Here is a 13,400-nt window from a genome sequence, read left to right on the forward strand (position 1 = left end):
CTCCAGATTTGACGAATGATTCCATTTCATGAACATCACGCTGAAGAAAATCAATGCTAGGATGATCTCACAGAAGAAATATTACAGTGGATGAAGGCTCTCACAACATAAAATCATGTATTATTGTTTCAGCTCGCCTGTGTTGGGGATACATTCTCAACCAAACCATAACTCATCAATAAATAAAACATTTCATTTCACTTTACTATAAGCTTTTCTCGCTACACCGATAACAACCAAATGGCTTTATTTGTATTGAAACCTAGTTATAGTTCAATTTATAAGGTACAAAATGTTCACCTAAATTGACTACCGTAAGCCCTCTATTTCAGCCTACTTTACAACTGATGAATAACAAACAATAGGACATATATCACAATTTTGAAGTTTGGCTTGGAACTAACTTTAGCTTTTACTGGTAAAACGGTACCTCATTACGAGCTCCCTTGATACCGGTGCAGGGATACCTGAGTGCTGAGATCCCTGATTCTGGCCTGTATCCCTGCATCCATATCTATGGATCATAATTGATTTTCCCTTCAATGGGCACTAACATGTTGATCATGGAGTACCCTTGCAATGTAGCATGTGCTACCTGTAGCTGGTGGTAAATGTATTGGGGGGGGTTCTGTTGGCCTTAGTTAGAGGGACTGGGATCTGCTAGGAGGGCAAGATGGGATTCAGTACACCTGCTTGGATCTTTTCCACTGCATTATGCAGATGAGTGTGGCAGAGACTCCAGGCACAGGATTTTCCTGTAACTACCGCAGCTTAACCGTCAAGTGCAAGTCTGGTGCCTCTGAGAAAGGAATTATTGGCTTTTGCTCATGCTCATTGTGCTACCAGCACTAGTTCAGAGCTTAGTACCCTTTTCCAGGGCACACTGAGCATGACCTTCTGATGTACCTAGTAGGTTCTGGATGTTTCATACTGGGCTGAATCTGTGGCTTCTGTGTTCTGGACTCAGGAGGCAGTGTGATATGGGGCTGGACACTTTGTCAGCAGGAGTTATGCTCACAGAACACTGTATGGCCTTCTCAAGCTACCTATATCTGTATTGTTTGACTTACCGCTACATTTACCTTTACTTCAGTCCATCATTACGACAGTTATTATATACTTTGACCTTATATTTATAATGTTCTGAGCACTTGTACCTGTTCAGTTATGTCTACCTCTGTCCTAAACAGTACTCCACTCTGCATTTCTTTCACTACATGTACCTCGGCTCAGACCCTAACATTTAATTTTACACCTCCCAAAGCTATGTGCTCATATCAGTCTGACCTGCTATCAGAAAATTAGCAACTTCATCTACAAGTACTAATATCTGTATACCCATCTCTGCCTCATTCCCTCTCGCAACCTTTACCTAACTGCATCTAATTCTTTACACCAACCTCTATCTCAAGGTTCAAACCTATCTATGTTGATGTCTAACCATACACTTCTGCTTCCACCATAAGAACAACACCCAATTGTACCGGTCCTCCATATCTACCCACCACTCCTTCTGCCTTGGTTCTTGGACTTTAGATCACAGTATTCTCACCTAGCACAGACAATATGTCTTTCCAAAACCTCAGTGAAATCCTTAGTGTTAGACATTTGGTCTCCCGTTGGCAGAGGTATGCACTCTCTCCTACTAGGGACCACAATCCTAGTCAGGGTAAGTCAGATAAACAAACTAAATTAGCCTGTGCTCAGGCTATAGTAGCTTGGCATAGAGCAGGCAGGCTTAACTTAGAAGGCAATGTGTAAAGTATTTGCGCAACACTTAATTACAGTAGCACATTGAGGGACACTACAAAAAGCCTGTATCTGAGTAAAACAAGACTAAAATTACAACAATTCAATCAGTAGAAGTTAAGATATGAATTTTTAAACATGTTTAAAAGGTTTTGGTCCTGATTTAGCTCCTGCAGATGGGTTACTCAATCACAACAGTGACGGATAACCCCAAATATAAGTCCAAGTGGAAGTAATAGAATATATATTTTGGCAGACAGGATATCCGTCACTGTTGCGATGGAGTAACCTGTCCACCAGGATATAAATCAGGCCCTAACTGTGAAAACAGTGCTTAGAAGTCTATAGCGGTAGAAAGGTTACTTGAGGACGTGAGGGACCGGTACAAAGTGAAAATCCAGGCCCACCACGTTGGAAGGGAGGCAGGTTGTAGAACTCATGCATGGTCCGCTGAACAGTACCATTGTTGAAGAAATGCATTTATGGTGGGAAAACGATGAGTTGATATTTCTGCTGCACTCGGGCGTTGTGCCATGGTCAGGCTCCTCTGGAGGTTTAAATGATGCATCGTCAGTGGGCTGCACAGAGCGTCATTGTCGGGTCGAACAGTGATGAAGCTGCTGCCACTGAGTCTGCAACGGGGATGCAATGCATCTTTTTTTCTGATGCGCTCGAGCGATTTAAGTTTGTAAATGAGATGTGTTGATTCCTTGATACGCCACGTCACTTTTTCTGCTGCACTCATGGCAATGCATCACCTTTTGCAGTTTTCAGCTGCAGAACCGACTTTTGAAGCCCAGGATTGAAGGGGGCACCTCAGGCAAGAGTAGGACTCACAGGGGGCACAGCCCAGCAGCACCAGGAGAATTTCAAGCAGTCTTTGATGTCCATGAGACTGAGACAGCGGGAAGGCATCCCAAGCCCTTGGAGAATCTTGGTTGCAAGGATTTAGAGAGCAAGTCCAGTCCTTCTCACTGCGGGACGGAAACAGCAGGCAGCAGGCCAACACAACAGAGCAAGCAGCAAAGTAGCAGATCCTCCTGAGGCAGCAACAGCAGCAGCAGCAGTGGGCCAACACCAAAATGCAGTTGCAGAGTGGTAGTTTCTCCTTGTAGCACAGCAGTCCTTTTTCCTGGCAGTGCCCTTAGTTCCAGTAGAGATCTGATTTGAGGGATTTGGGGTCCAGGACTGATACCCAAAAATGCCTTTGATGTGTGGGAGACTTCAAAGGCGTTCCCTGAAGTGGACAGTGGTCCCTTCCATCCAGCCCTTTCTGCCAGGCTACTTGTGGGTGTAACCAGTCCTTTGTGTAGACAGGACACCACATATTGAACTGTAAGTGTCCAGCAGTCCCCCTCTCTCTGACCAGGGAGCCCCACCACTATGCAGCTGATTGTAGAAGCAGGTGAGTGGCCTGTGTTTGTGGCTGTCTAGAGGGAATTCGCGAAGAGTAGCTGTTAGAAATGGGGTCTCTAGTTGGCAGAGGTATACACCCTTGCCCAAGTAGGGACCACAATCCTAGTCAGGGTAAGTCACACACAATCAAAATTATCCTGTGCGCACCCTCTGGTAGCTTGGCACTGAGCAGTCAGGCTTAACTTAGAAGGCAATGTGTAAATAATTTTAGCCATAAATCATGCAATAACACAGTGAAAATACCACAAAAATACACCACACAGGTTTAGAAAAATATAAGATTTTTATCTGAGTAAATTAAGGTCAAAGCAATCAAGATTTGATAAGCACCAGTTAAAATATCACTTTTGCAGTGATAAGAAGAGTCTTAAGTCTTCAAAAATCAATATATGTCTCTTGTGTGCACAAAGTACCTGGTATGTGCCAAAATTACATGCACAAATACCGCAGAGGAGGAGATGCATGGAAGAAGGAAGGTGTATGTCAGATTACCTGGTGCGCACAAATGATGTGTTAATTCTTCGCATGCTGCATGGGCTTTGCATCGATTTTTGGCATGCAATCTTTGATCTTCACTGCAATGCCAGGTCTTTTGACACCCAGGGATGATGTGTGGAAATCCTGGGCGTGCGGGATGAAGTCATAGGTGCTGCATTGATCCAGTATGGCAATGCGTCTGAGTTTCTATAGGACAGCGAGCGCTGCGTCAATACTTCACCCAGGAAGTCGGGCTGGGTCATTCCAGCTCGGTGATGCATTGACTCGGTATGGCTGTGCGTAGACGTTCCAGTTGTAACACAGGCACTGCGTCGATCTCCACTCAGGGAGCCGGGCTGAGTCGTTCTGGTTTGACGATGCAGCGATTCTTTCACCGCTGGGCATGGTGTGTGTCGATTCCAGCAGGCTGGGCATTGATTTTCACTCCACAAAAAGTTTCCTTGAAGAAAATAAGTTTTTTTGGCCCTGAGACTTCATAAACAGGAGGCAAGCTCAATCCAAGCCCTTGGAGAGCACTTCTCAGCAGAGCCAGAGGCCAGCAAGGCAGAAGTACTTCACAGCAAAGCAGTCCAGGTGAGTCCTTTGTGGACCAAGGCAGCTCCTCTTGACAGGTTGCAGGATCTCATTCAGAGTGTCTGTCCCTTGAGGTTGTCTGAGTTGGTGCGGTCAGGGACCCAGTTTATATACCCCAAAATGCCTTTGAAGTGGGTGGACTTCAAAGAGTGGTTTTAAAGTGCACAAGGTCCCCTTTCAGTACAGGTATTTCTGCCTGGGTCCCAGTAGGGGGTTTGGTAGTCCATTGTTTGAGGATAGCCCACTAGCCTTTGAAATGTGTCAGGCACCTCCACCCTTCTAGCCCAGGAAGGCCCATTCAGTATGCAGATGAGTGCAGGTGTGACTGAGTATCCTATGTTTGTGGTTGTCGGTGTGAAATGCACAAGAGAGCTGTCAACCAGCCCAACCCAGACGTGGATTGGAGACAGGCTGTGAGGCACAGTTGGACCTTAAGTGCAGAGAAATGCTCACTTTCTAAAAGTGACATTTCTAAAATAGTAATATAAAATCCAGCCTCACCAATAAGCAGAATTTTGCATCACCATTCTGGCCATACGAAACATGACCTGTTTACCCCTTTCTGATCAGAATCTACCACTCAAACAGATTATGAGGGTAGCCCTAATGTAAACAAAAGGCCAGGGCACACCAAAGGTAAAACTCCGTATTGTTGATCCAAGTGATCATTCAAGCAAAGTCAAAGTCCAAAGAACAGGTAACACTGGACATTTATTGACAGATGAAAAGGTTTGATCAATATTCCAGTCAAAGACCACATAAAGAACAAAAAATCCAAACAGCCAACACGTGTTTCGGCTCCTAGACTTTGTCAAGGCTGTGAAATAGATAGACAATATGTACATATAGGTGAAATGGGACATTTATTTATTCAATATCCACATACAATATATATTTAGATTCAAAGCCAACACATCTAACCCGGTGTAACTAAATATCTCACCTGAACAAATAATATTCTTAAGAATGTATTTAAACTAGTGAATTATAGCAGAGTTTAAGGGATGCACACCATACATGAGCAACAAAGTAAAAAGTGCAACATGTAAGAACAAGATAAGATGAAATAATAAAGAGCAAAACAAGGCATAACACCGTGAAATTAAAGTGCACTGAAATGCAAAGAACAAGTGGCCAATCACATAAGCAGCCCATGCAAACTAAAGTGGAAAGTGATTATACAAACCATGGAACCATCGAAAGTGAAGAAGTGTAAGAGAATCTGACTGACCAAAGGTCAAAAACCTTCAAATATGCAATAATGTGTAAGTAGAAGTTTATGTAAGGAGTTCCAAAAGAGACATGTTTCAAATTCAATCTCCAGGTGGATCAAATAATATCCAGATTTTGGAGGAAAAGGCAGGCCATGATAAGCCTGAAGAAAAAGCAAAACAGAAAAACACTATAAATAGCAGCAAAATTATGCCCTAAGGTAAAATTGGCATAAAGTGAGGAGTTAAATGGAAAATAATAAACATGTGGCAATGGAATACGGAAAAATCACATGTCTAATAGTCTATATAGGCCAGTTAGGTAAAATGAAACGCCAAAAGTATTGTACAAGAGTGAAAAAATTACGACAATGGTGGAAAAAATAGGGCACATCCAACTGCATAAGCGGAAGCCTGGGTTTACAGAGCCTGAATATAAAACGAATATGAAGTGCTAAAAAAGAACAATAAAATGTGGATGTATTTATTGAATATTATATGATTATAAGGGACGAAACAATTAAATTGCCGCCCAGTTTAGCTCTCATTTAATGCCCCGTGGATGAAATCAAAGGTATAAATATAAACAATTAAGCCCGGCATGATTAACGTTCGGGAAATGCTAAGCTCCCGAACACCGAAACCAAATGTAAGGAAAAGTATGTGACTAAATTGCCGAAAGGTGCGGGTTAAAAGGAGAAAGACAAACGGAGCGAGTGCTCGTTAATAAGTAGACAAGTATTCTTACCTTAAACTGCAATGTGCAACTGTGCCGAAGGCATCGGTAAACAAAAATGAACGCCATTCATTCATTGAGGATGTATTTAAACTGGCATACGAGGACAACAATAGAAATGAATAAAGGACTAAAAAACGGAAGGACAAAGTTAAACGAAAATGGGGGCCATTTTAAAGCAGAAAGAAAGGGCAAAATTGTGAAAGGACACCAGTAATCCCACAAAGTATATTGGAAAATATAGAAGCAGCGTGTGTGAGCCACAAAAGATTTAAATCTTTGTAAGAAAAGTAAACATTGAAACCCAAAAGAAATGATGTTAAAAAGTAACACCCAAACACCACCTAGTGGGTATATCACATGAAATAATGTGATTCAAATCCATAGAAACAGTACTGAAACACTCAAGTTAAGCAAATATAATAACAGTGAGTCGTTACACATTATACAGTCTTCACATAAAATGAGAGCAGTAAAAATATAATGTCAAAAACCCAAGGAAAAAACACATTCATATACATTATATTGCCATGGGGTCATACAAGTAGCGAATGAGATGTGTATATTATAAAAAGGTGTGTAGGTCCTTATCAATGTTGATACCCTCCTCCACTGCTCTGAGTCTAATAGTCCAACTACTTTCTAAATTTCTCAGAATAAGAGTCCTGTTACCACCTCTAGGTAGTGGATTGACCGCATCGATACCATGTGCATTGATGCCTAAAACCTCACGCTGTCCGTGGTTTGCCCTATAATGATTCGCAAAGGGGTAGTTTAAATTATTATTGCGAATAGCTCTAATGTGTTCTTGTAGTCTCTCCTTAAGTGGTCGAATGGTGCTACCCACGTAAATACGATTACAGATACAAATCAAACAGTAGACGACAAATTTGGTGTTACAGTTAATAAACTTACCAATGCTATGTATGACCGTCGTGTTATATTGAAAATTCACCAATTTATCTTTAATGTAACAACACATATTACAATGTCCACACTTGTATGATCCTCGTGGTGCTGTGGGTAACCAGGTATCATTCGGATCTGGTGGCAGAAAACTGTGACACAAGTAATTGCATAGGGCAGGTCCCCTACTATAAGTAATACTAGGTTTGGGAGGGAGACTCTTCTTGAGATACCCATCTGCTAGCAGAAAAGACCAGTGCCTCTGGAGAATTTTGTATATATTTGAACTTAGTGCATTATAGGGAGTAATAAAAGAAAGAGGTCCAGGTGATTTGTTCTTTTTGATGGATGAGACCAAAAGATCAGATCTTTTTACATGGCTAATTCTATTGTTAGCTTGTAGCAACGTATTGCAGGAGTAACCCCTATGTGTGAAACATGTATTCATTTGTTTTAATTCTTCCAGAAAAACTGTGTTCTCACTACAATTTCTCCTGGGGAGCTCTCCATAGGGTATGGCATTAATTTGTGAAGCAGGATGGGTACGCTTAGCGTGTAAGATAGAGTTGCATGCTGTTGGTTTCCTATACAGTTTAGAACAGATTTTGTCCCCCTTGATATATAAGGTGAGATCTAAGAAATTGACTTGAGACATACTATGTTCCCCAGAAAGGGTTATATTAAAGGTATTCGTATTCAGATGATGTAAAAAACGTCCAAGTAAGTCAAGGCTGCCTGACCAGAATAAGAGGGCATCATCAATATATCTGCCCCAATATAGGATGTGTTGGGTCAAATCTGGTGAGCACTCCCTCCATATGTGAGACAATTCATAAAAACCCATGTATAAATTGGAAAAGGACGGGGAAAATTTAGCCCCCATTGCAACCCCTTGGGTTTGTCTGAACCATGTCCCGTTATGTACAAAAATTTTGTTATCCAAAACCAATTTTATTAAGTCAATGAGCATATTAGAATGTTCCAAGAATGAAGCATCACGAGTATCTAAAAAATGTTGGCTAGCATGCAGGCCCATATCTCTCAGTATGCACGTGTAAAGTGAGGTGACATCTAGAGTGACTAAAAAATGACCATCCGTCCACTTGAAGTCACTCAATTTACTAAGAAGGTCTTTAGTGTCCCTAATATATGAGGGAAGGTTGATAACAAAGGATTGTAAGAATAAGTTAACATACTCTGAAATGTTCTCTGTGGGTGAGCCAATACCCGAAATAATAGGTCTACCTGGTGGAAAAGGACCTGATTTGTGTATTTGGGTAGAATGTAAATGCAAGGGGAAGTTGGAGTAGGATTGAACATGTATTTAAATTCCAAATCTGTAATAAGGCATCTGTCCCTCCAAAACATTAATCTTTGTTGTATGCGTTCATTAACATCCCCCAGTGGGTTATGTGGTAAAGCCAAGTATGCATTTGTGTCATTAAGTTGACGGTCTATTTCTTTGATATAGTCCAATTTATTCATAATAACAATATTGCCCCCTTTGGCAGCTTCCTTAATAATTATGTTTTTCATGTTCATAAGGGAGTGGAGGGCTTCTCTTTCAGGAACAGTGATGTCGTGTATAATATTTTTACGACCCAAACGGTATTGATCTTCCAGCCGGTCAGATGTAACACGTTTATAAAAAATTTCAATAACATTGTCACTTGCTAGACTAGGTGTGAATTTGGAGGAGGTTTTGAGACCACTGTCAATATTCAAATAAGGATCAACATCCAAGTCAGATAAAATCTCCAAAAAAGAGGGAGAAAAACCCGACGTCTGTTCCATAGAAAGAAGAGTCTGGATATCTTTTGCGTCCTTAATGGTCAAGTTGCTATCTGGGCATGTCAAAGGTATTTGGTAATCGGTCAGGACCGTTTTACCTTAAAAATGTTTACAAAGTTTACATTTGCGAATAAATGTAAACAAGTTGACATGCAATTCGGTAAAATTGGGTAATGATGAAGGCACAAATCCCAAACCTTTGCTCAAGATTTTTATTTGCTGTTCACTAAGTTTGACATCTGTTAGATTAACAATTGCAATTTCGATGTTTGTATCTAGGTCAGTGTGGATTATTTCTGATTGCGGGTGGTAGATCTCGTGACCATCCCTTCTCTTTCCCTTGTTGTGTCTGTGCGTTTTTCTCTTGCCTCTCCTGATGGGTTTGTGTAGGGCTCTCCCCTTGTAGACTGGTGTGCTGCATTGCTGGTGTCACTATCACTTACACTAGATGAACTCGAAAGGTCTGTCTCACTCGTGGAAGCAATGGAGGTTGCACCCACATTCGGCATGTGAGGAATTACCTCATGTTTATCCAGCTTAATATTGTCAAATTTTCGTGCGTAGGTAAAAACCCTCCCATTTTTATAATCACCATCATCTCTTTTAAGTTTACGTATTTTTTTGTCTTTAATGTATTCCTGGTGTTTATATAACACTTCCTTAAGTATTTTGTAGTTTTTCTCTTTGGCTTCTGGAAGATTAATATCTTTGATTTATTTTTCAAGTGCAAGAATATCCTCTAGAAGTTTATCTCTTTTAGCCCGTGCATCTCGAATTAGAATGTCCATCATGCCAAAAGCAGAGGTAACTAAAATGTGTTCTCATTCCTTAAGAAGTTCAGGACTCAGGTCCTCAAACGAGGGGAATAGAATAATACGTAAGCCCCTAGGGATTTGTTTGTTGTCTAAGTATTTTTGTAAAAATCCCACCACCTTGATAACTTCTGTTTTTTTTTAAAGTTCTAATTTCAGAAATTTCATTCTTAAGCCTTCTTGTTTAGTAGGCAATGAATGTGTAGTTGAAAAACTTGTACCAGTTTGAAAGATCTCCTCTAATAGCGCATCCCTATTATCATCAAAGGTATCCATGTTGTTGAACCGATTACAAATATCCAATCAAGAAACACCAATATAAAATAAAGTATGAAGTATTCAAAGCAACTCACTCAAGATGTGAGTGCAGAGCAGGCTAGCTTGGCACCCACAATCTTTCAAGTATTGGCTGTGCTAAAAGACTGCTATTTATGGACATTTGTAAAAACCTGTGTTGATGTGCGAGCACTGTGGCATTCTCCACCTTTTCCTTTTGTATTCTAGGGTAGCCCTAATGTTAGCCTATGAAAGGAGCAGTCCTCACAGTAGTGAAAAACGAATTTAGGAGTTTTACACAACCAGGACATATAAAAAACACTGGTATATGTTCTGCCTTTTACTTACCTTGCCCTATGGGTTACCTCGGGTCTACCTTACAGCTGACTTATATGTAGAAAAAGGACAGTTTAAGGCTTGGCAAGTACTTTTAAATGCCAAGTCGGAGTGGCAGTGAAACTGCACACAGAGGCATTGCAATGGCAGGCCTGAAACATGGTTAAGGGGCTATTTATGTGGGTGGCACAACCAGTGCTGCAGGCCCACTAGTAGCTTTGAATCTAAAGGCCCTGGGCACATGTAGTGCACTTTACTAGGGACTTACAAGTAGATCAAATATGCCAGTTGGGTATGAACCAATGTTACCATGTTTTAAAGGAGAGAGCATATGCACTTTAGCACTGGTTAGCAGTGGTAAAGTGTGCAGACTCCTAAAACCAGCAAAAAACTGTGTCAGAAAAGTGGAGGGAGACTGGCAGAAAGATGGGGGATAAACACTCAAAGGCTGTTAGGTCAAAAAGTAGCTGTCACCCAGCCCAACCCAGACATGTGTCCAGAGACAGGCTAAATCACAGAATGGTTTAAGGTAAGAAACTTCCAACTTTCAAAAAGTGACATTTTCAGCATTACAATTTAAATATGCATACCATAAGCTGTGATTTTAAATTGGGAGTGCAGAGACACCAAACTCCACAGCTCTACTGCTTTCCAATTGGAAATTAAACTTAAACAACCTTTTAAGGTCATTCCAATGCTATCCTATGCGAGAGACAGACCTTGCAATAGTCAAAAACCAGTATTTCACTATCTGGACATGCTCAACAAAAAGGTACATGTCCAACTTTTTAAATAGACTGAACCCTGTCCTTGGGGATAACTAGGGCCTATATTAGGGGGGACTTACATGTAAGAAAAAGGAAGGTTTGCGCCTGACAAAGTGTGTGGGAAAAGAGGGCTGATTGCAGAGACCCCCTGAAATTTTCTCCCCATCTTTCACTTTTTGCTGGTGTTTTCCTGACTCTGATGGTGCCCTGGTACTGCTAACCAGCCCCAGGGTCTGTGCTCTGTATAAAATGAGCATGCAGATTAGGCTAATTATAATTGGATAAGTCAACCTACCTATGAGTCCCTAGTATATGGTAGGGCATGTAGGTTTTGGGACCCCAGCATAGTTGGTGCCCCCATAGGTGCACTGCTGAGGTGCCCAGTGCCATTTTAAAAGCAGGCATGCCTTGCTGGCTGCTTTTAAATTAAAGTTCCATGAAAATTCGACTTTGGAATTGAAAGTAGTTCCAAAGTCTTAAACTACCTTATTTGTACATGTAAGTCACCCCTAAGGTGTGCCCTATGTGCCCCTAGGGCTGTGTGCCATGTAACTATAAACAGGGACGTTATAAAAATAGTTTTATAAGCCCTAGTGAGGTGAAACAGCCAAATTATTTTTATCCTCAATGTAGTGAATGGCCTCCATAGGCCAGAATAGGGAGACTTTATTTTAATTTTAAAAGTCTCCTTAAGTAACAGTTTGGTATCAAATTAATTGTTATATTTAATCCCACAACTTCCGGTTGTTGGGCTTAATATAACTTGTTCAGGTAAAGAGGTTTAAACTTTACCTGAAAAGTTGCCGACTTCAGCCCTTCAGTGTTTTTGCTGCTTTGCTCCTATTGGCCAGTCTCAGGCAGCTCGGTCAGGCTGCATTGATGAGGTGTGAAGTGGCCTGGCACAACACATAGAGATGTGCATTAGGGAGGAGATCTTCCCTCAACAGATGCAGAGACAGGAAAGGGGAGGGCTGCCAAACTGGTCTTCAAAGGCAGGGAAGGGCATTTGGAGCAACCCAGCACCTCCCTCGCATCCTGCAAACCCAGACAATTAGGTGCTCCCTTGATTATATTAGGAGAGGGCAGGGGAAGGGTGTGTTTAAGATTTTTAGCCACACAAGTGGATGGGCTCAACTAGATGTAACCTCCAAAAATCACTTTCGCCGATGATGGATTTTTGAGGAATGTTGCTCCCTTGGATTGATGTTTGCCACACTTCCCGAGAAGTGGTCATCACAGGGGGAAGGACCATGCGCCTGCCTGGAGAACCAGGACACCCTTGTTTTTCACCCAGGAGTAAGGGTAAAACTGGTAGACCTGCACCACACCTCAGTTCCCTACCAGATCCCTACCAGGAAGAACTACAGAAGAAGGACTGCCCTGGTGGAACCCTGGCCTGCACCTGGACACTGCACTCTGGAGGACTGCACCAGCTGCACACTTGGGCTTCACCACAAGAAGGACTTTGCCTGGCTTCAACTGGCTTAAGGAGGGACTACTACAGGTAAAAACTTGCTAACCAGAGTCCCCTGTGCCAACTCCTGAAGAAACTGACCAGCGGACCACTGTCCAGTCGCCTAAAAGGAGTTTGCACCAGGTGCATTCTGGTAGTTGTAGTCCACACCCTCAAGGAGTGTCTCAGAGGTTCTGGAACCTTGGGATGAGCTCTAGACCTCGAAAGAACCTTAAAGGAACATCTGGAAGAAGATCTAGAAGTTTGGAGAGGTTTGGGGAACTTTTGCCTCAACTGAGACCCAGCCTGACTTGCCCCGTGCCGGGGAAGAAAATCGCTGAAGAAGTGACTACGTCCGAACGTAGGAAGTTGACCAGGACCTCCCAGGCAGTGTTTCCGAAGAGGGCTCCAGGGACGTCGGACCAAGAGTCAGGTTTGCCCTGGTTGCAAGATTTTCAACTCCAAAAAATGACTACGTCCGAAGGTAAAAATCTCCACTGAGGGCTCCCGTGATGTGTGTCTGAGGAAGAGTTCCAGGAGGTCAGATTGGACTGGCGAATTGGTCTCGCTGAAGAAAATCTTCAAGAAAACGACTAAGTCCGAAGGTAAACTTTTGAATGAGGCCTCCTGTGGGCTGTAGCCGAGCAGAGCTCCATCATGGTCGGCCTCAAACTTTGACTTTTGCCCAGTCGAGGTGCGACCAGGTGACCAGATTGGCACTTTTAGTTTTTTAAGCACTAAAAAGCATTAATTCTTTAAAAATTCATATCTCTGGTTTCCCTTATCCGATTTTAATAATTTTGGTGTCATTATAAAGATAAAAATATAATCCATGTTTATAAATTGGTGATTTTTATTGTGTTGTGTGTTTTACTT

General features: G+C 41.9%; 1 long non-coding RNA gene across 2 annotated transcripts in view; it reads right to left on the reverse strand.

Moving 5' to 3' along the window:
* Window positions 1–6,266, reverse strand: part of LOC138284422 (uncharacterized) — an 88,194-nt gene extending 81,928 nt beyond the window's left edge. For both annotated transcript variants that reach the window (XR_011201399.1, XR_011201396.1), the window contains exon 1: window positions 6,196–6,266. This is a non-coding gene — a long non-coding RNA (uncharacterized lncRNA). The remainder of the gene's footprint in view (window positions 1–6,195) is intronic.
* Window positions 6,267–13,400: the final 7,134 nt, after the last annotated feature.

The sequence above is a fragment of the Pleurodeles waltl genome, chromosome 1_1 (assembly GCF_031143425.1).
Source record: "Pleurodeles waltl isolate 20211129_DDA chromosome 1_1, aPleWal1.hap1.20221129, whole genome shotgun sequence".
NCBI lineage: Eukaryota > Metazoa > Chordata > Amphibia > Caudata > Salamandridae > Pleurodeles > Pleurodeles waltl.